The sequence below is a fragment of the Myotis myotis genome, unplaced genomic scaffold (genome assembly GCF_014108235.1).
Source record: "Myotis myotis isolate mMyoMyo1 unplaced genomic scaffold, mMyoMyo1.p scaffold_m19_p_5, whole genome shotgun sequence".
In the NCBI taxonomy this organism is placed as follows: domain Eukaryota; kingdom Metazoa; phylum Chordata; class Mammalia; order Chiroptera; family Vespertilionidae; genus Myotis; species Myotis myotis.
Genome location: NW_023416357.1, coordinates 6,647,335 through 6,652,857, shown reverse-complemented (window position 1 = coordinate 6,652,857; position 5,523 = coordinate 6,647,335).

Here is a 5,523-nt window from a genome sequence, read left to right as displayed (position 1 = left end):
CTCTCTGTACTTCTGTACTTCCTCACGTGCCTGGGACCATGGCTGGGCCAGGCAGCTGGCCACAAGCACTCTGTCCCCATCACCACCACAGAGCCTGTTGGTTGGTCCATGGCCTTGCCTATCAATTCTCCACAGCCAATCACCACCCAAGTAGGAAAAACATCCTTTGCTCACTCAACTGGTAGTTAGCGGGTGTCTACACTGTGCCAGGCACCGTTCAAGGCACCAGCCCTCCCAAAGTGGCCAAAACATAAGCCGCTGCCTTGTGGAGTTGATGTTTTATTTGAGTGGAGAAGGACAATATGCAAAAAAGTAAGAATATGTAGTGATCCAGGTGGTGATAAATGCTATGAGGAATCCAGTTAGGATATTATAGTAGAAGACTAGAGGCCCGATGCACGAAAATTCATGCAAGAGTAGGCCTTCCTTCCCCCAGCTGCTGGCACCAGTTTCCCTCTGGTACCTGGGATCCGGGCTTCCCTCCTCCAGCCACCCACAGGCACCCGGGACCTGGGCTGGCTTCCCTCTGGCCCTGGCTTCGTCAGGAGAATGTCTGGAATGACGTCCAGAAGACGTCTGATCTAATTAGCATATTACCCTTTTATTATTATAGATAACACGGCACCTGCTTTAGAGGTGACACTGAGGCAGTGCTTGAGGAGTAGATCATGCCAACAATGAGCATCCTGGCCAACCCTGCAGGGCAAACCCTGGGACAGAGCCACCGCCTTGCACAAACTTGAGTGACACCTCTCACACCAGTTCTCTGTGCAAGGCAGCAGCACCCCCGGAATCGGGCAAATGGGGGCCCTGAGCTTAGTGTGTTCTGGGGTCAAGAAAAACGTGCTGGAAAGAGGAAATGCTGAGGCCCAGGGTTGGGAAGGAGAGCACGCCTGCTCCTCAGATGGCACTCCCCGTGGATGGCCCAGGCGGCCTTGTGACTGTCAAAAGATGGCCTTGGGTGGTGTTTTCAATCCCAAACAAAACCGGGTGCTCTTAACTCTCTCCGAGTGGCCAGAGTGGCCGCCAGCCCAGGCTCCCAGCACAGAGCAGGGCTTGCCTGAGCCACCTTCCCTCCCCACGCTCCCCGACTCCCAACCGTAAAGGCCTCCCAGGCTCTCTCGCCAAATTCTGGAATGAAGTTAGTGACTTGCAGAGGGAATGCAGAGATCGTAAAGCACTTGCTTGCTTCCACTCCCCCCAAGTGTGCTCCCAGGATGACAGACTGAGCAGGATGCCCCTCAGAAAAAGGAGGATGGGAGGGTGGTTCTCAATCAAATAAGTTTAGAAAACATTGAGTTCAATAAGATCAAACAGTTGTTGCTTGCTTTGTTTTTTAATTAAAAAGAGGAATGTAGGCCCTGGCCAGGTAGCTCAGTTGGTTAGAGCATCATCCAGATATGCCAAGGTTGCGGGCCCAATCCCCAGTCAGGGCATGCAGGAGACAGCCGAACAATGATTCTCTCTCATCATTGAGGTTTCTATCTCTCTCCCTCTCCCTTCCTCTCTGAAATTAATGAAAATATGTATATTTTTAAAAAGAGGTGACATTACTGGGCAGCTCCAATGGAAAAGCCACCACCCCTAAACGTGCGCGCGCGCGCGTGCGCGCACACACACACACACACACACACACACACACACACACACACACAGGACACTGGGGCACCGTGGTTTCTTGCTCAGCATGATTAACCAGCAGTCAACTTGGGGAATTTCAATTCCACAGGGAGATGGGAGGATGAATTGCTCTGGGAGGGGAGGATGTGGTGCAAGAGGGACATTTCTAGCAAGCAGAAGGGGACTTGGGCCCCGCGTCCTGGAGATCCTGGCCAGGCTCCAGGTTTTGAACCGCAGGCGCTTTGGCTGGTCTGCAGCCCAAGGACTGGGCCCCTCGCAGGGTCCCCAGCAGGAGTGCCTTCCCTGGGCCTCAGCTCCCAACCCCCTGCTACTGGGAACCGCTTCGGAGCACTGACCCTGGAGCCCGGACACTGGGGCTGTCAGTCTCAGGTGGCTCGCACCCATGAGCTCATCTCAAGCCGGCCTTCTCCAGTGCAGCCAGCGCTGAGCCAAGCAAAGGTTTAAAAGAACTTCTCAAAGAATCAATCCACTCCTAAGGGAAAGGTGGGCAATCAGAAGCTCCTGAGCCTACGTCCCCAAAACAGAAAGCCCTCCCCTTCACCGCACGCTCCTGCTTGGGCCACTGTTGATTTGCTGTTTGACCCCAGACTGGCAGGGGGAGGGAGCCCGAGAGCCCACACTGTCCACTTCTCAGGACAGCGGCAGGGAGGGTGGAGGTGTCGGCCACGGGCTGGGCTCGGGCTCAGGCCTTTGTCCACCAGGTAATGAAATGTCTGAGCCCAGAGTGGCTGCTTGAGACACGTGTCTGTTACCAGAAGTGTTGCTGTGATTCCACGCAAGAGTTAACTCCCCCGTCTCATCACAAACATCCTGAATGAAAATAAACCCGCTGCGATGATGCCGCCACGTCATCCCTGAGAGTAACTGGATCGGAGGAAATCAAGGGAAAGCACCATTTACTCATGTGTGACAGCTACGGCATTGCCACATCCCGCCCGTGGCAGGTGAGGGGACGAGGACACAGACGGGTGCAGGGAGTGTGGTGACGGGTGCATGGGAAGTGCTGGAACGCCTCCGGGAGCAGCAGGTGGGAAGAAAACCTGAGCGGGAAAGGAGTCAGGGACAGCGAGTAGGGGAGCCAGATCACTGGAATCGCAGATAAACGCGCACCACGTCTTCCTCTAACTGTCTCGGGCAAGCTCTGGGACATGAGATATTCGGGACAGACTTAGGCTAAAATGATTACTCATTGTTTATCTGAAATTCAGCTGGGCATCCTGTGTTTTAATTTGCTAAATCTGGCAAGAGACAGTGACATTCGAGCTGGACCTTGAGTCCGAGCAGGCATCTGTCAAGTGGACGGGGCAAAGGGTGCAACTGGGATGAGGGACGCATTCCAGGTGGAAAGAACAGTGCGACCCAAAAGACCAGAGGGCCCAGTGTGGGGCGTGCAGGAGGTAGCCGATCAATGGTTCTCTCTCATTGTTGATGTTTCTCTCTCTCCCTCCCTGTCCCTTCTTCTCTGAAAGCAATAAAAATATTTTAAAAAGAAAAGAAAAGAAAGGACACACAGACGTCTTAGCGCTGCTGGTAAACTTTGTGTGTCACTGCTCGCAGTTTCCTTCTAGTTTTCCCTTTCTCACGCCAAAGCCAACCTCCTCTTAAAAACAACAAACACCTCCCCACCCTTCCAGATTGTCATCTGGAGACACATGCATGTACTTCCTACTTAAGGAAACAGCCTCAGGCAGGCCATTCACAATCCAAACCCATTCACTGTCCCAGAGGACCGGTGGCCCAGGTGGCCCAGCAGCCTGGCAGGAGATGTCAAGGAGGGAGGGGCAGGTCAGAAGAGCCGCAGGCTCCAGAAACCAGAGAACCAGCAGGTGACTAACAACGATGAGGTGTTTCAATGGGCGGAGTAGAATATTTCAATTTGGGAAATCCTTTAACATGGTGTATGTGGGGGATTTTCACCCACCTCTTGCTCCATGCCTGCCCCTCATTCATTCAACTAATTATTGGGCATCTATCTCCTGCCACGGGAAGATATAAAGCCCTAATCTGAGGGGCTCCCAGATTAGAGGGACAGACATAGTCGTTAAAATACCTGTGATGAGGGCAGTAGTAAGATTCATTCTGTTATGGGAGGTTTGAGTCCAGACAAGAAGTCCAGCAGAGTCTGGGGGCAGGGCATGGTGTCGGGGCAGGGAAAGTATCAGGCCTCCTCTCCCTTTTGGACCTGCGCCTCCCAGACCACTGTCTCTAGTCCCACTCCATCAAGGCCCTGCCCGCACTGCTTTCCTTCTCCTGTGAAAAGCCACCCCCGCTCCCGGGACACCTACTTTCCACAGGGGACTCACTAGGACTGAAGAGGCCTCCAGACCAGCATTTTCCAAGCCACCTAGTTGACCACAGGGAGGAATTGAGGAAATGCACACACGGGTCCCTTCGCTGGGAGAGAACACACAGCAGCATATTCGACAAGGCCCTGGGAAGGCCTGCAGAGGAAGCGCCAGTTGGATTTTGTTCAGCCTCGCCTCTCATATTCTGCTTGACCAAGGAGCACCTGTTAGCCTCTAATAGAAGAGTTCTGTGAGACACAACTTGGAAAATGGCATTTAGCAGCAAAGGAATGAATCTCTCATGGAAGAATCACAGACATCAGAAGCTAAGTACCAGGCGCCCTTAGCCTGAAGGACCTGATCAATGGCCACCGCGTTTGCTTCCATGCAACAACTGGACTGGTCCAGTGAGCAGCCAAACTCAGCCTTGTTCCTCTTTCTCCCCGAGCTTGAGCTGCAGTAACCAACCCTCCCCCACAGTCCTCATTCTCCACCCACCTTCTGTACCCTAACCCCACCGCGCTGACCTGCCACAGTTGGCAATCCGTGGGTTGGAAGACACTCCAAGGCATTTTATCGATGCCACACACACAGAAACATCAGACATCATGGTCATCATCAGTGCTGTTTATCATAGTGGCCGACCCCTTCCATTCCCAGCCTCGTGGTAAGATTACACGTTGGAGTTCCTTTGGTTGAGAGAGCCAGTGGCTGGACAGAGAATGTGCAGAAATGACAGGTGTTTCTTCTGAGCCTAACATTCCATGGCCATGACAAGCCTCTGAGAATCTCTTTCTTTTCCTGTGGGACCGAAACCTGCGACATTCCAGAGGGTGGCTATGACTGTGATGGACAGAGCCCCTCTCCCCACCGACAACATGGCACATTGAGTGAGAAATCGCCCTTTGTGATCGGAGCCACTGAGACCTGGAGGTTGTGTGTTACTGCAGCAGAGCTGAGCCTATCCTGACAGATACAAGCTTTTATTAGGATGAAGCATGTCACGGGCCACGAAGAGAATGAGACCAGCCCGCGGTGGCCAGGAGAGTAGCGGCATAAAGGCTCACGGGATGGGGCAGCGGCAGCAGAGGCAGCTACTGGTCAGACCATGACAAGTCCGATCGAGTCTTCGGGGCCACATTAGGGATTTCAGGCTTTATTCGGAATCAGGCAGAAAGCCATCAGGAGGTTTTAAGAAGAGGAGTGACAGGATCTGGCTTGTGATTTTAAAGGACTGTTCTAGATGTCTTGTTGAGTCCAGACGACAGAGGGGCAGACAGAGAAGCAGGGAGACCAGCGAGACCATGGCCGAGGTCCACGTGAGTGGTGATGGTCACCTGGACCAGAGTTAGCAGGGGCAGGTCATGCTCCAGGACTGGACGTGATGAGGAAGAGAGTGCGAGGGGACCAAGGGTGACCAGAATAGCACCGAGTCTGAAGCTACAGCCGTGGCATCCCTCAAAGACCAAACTGTATGTCTCGTGTGGGGGAGGACTGGAGTCTTGTCCTGGGGCTTTTCTGTGGGGAAGCTCACCAAGGGGGAGAGCCGCTCCCTCCTGACACCCCAGCTCTGGATCAGGCAGGAGCCCGTGCAGAC